The sequence below is a fragment of the Triticum aestivum genome, chromosome 2B (assembly GCF_018294505.1).
Source record: "Triticum aestivum cultivar Chinese Spring chromosome 2B, IWGSC CS RefSeq v2.1, whole genome shotgun sequence".
In the NCBI taxonomy this organism is placed as follows: domain Eukaryota; kingdom Viridiplantae; phylum Streptophyta; class Magnoliopsida; order Poales; family Poaceae; genus Triticum; species Triticum aestivum.
Window position 1 is genome coordinate 134835015 of NC_057798.1, and position 226 is coordinate 134835240.

The window sequence follows — 226 nt, forward strand, 5'->3', positions numbered from 1 at the left end:
TGCCCAGCCTCCAGGCCCAGGCATGGCCCATGGCGTGCCGCGTGCCGGGCCTAGCCCGTTTAGCTCGGGCCGTGCCGTTCCTGCGTGCTACCGGGCCGGCCCAGTTAGCACGGCCCGTTTGGCCAGCTATACTCCCGAGAAACCCAAACCCTAACCCACCCACCCACACCCATCCTCTCCCATTCTCCAGATCCTCTCCCATCCCACCCCGCCGCCCCCGCCTTCC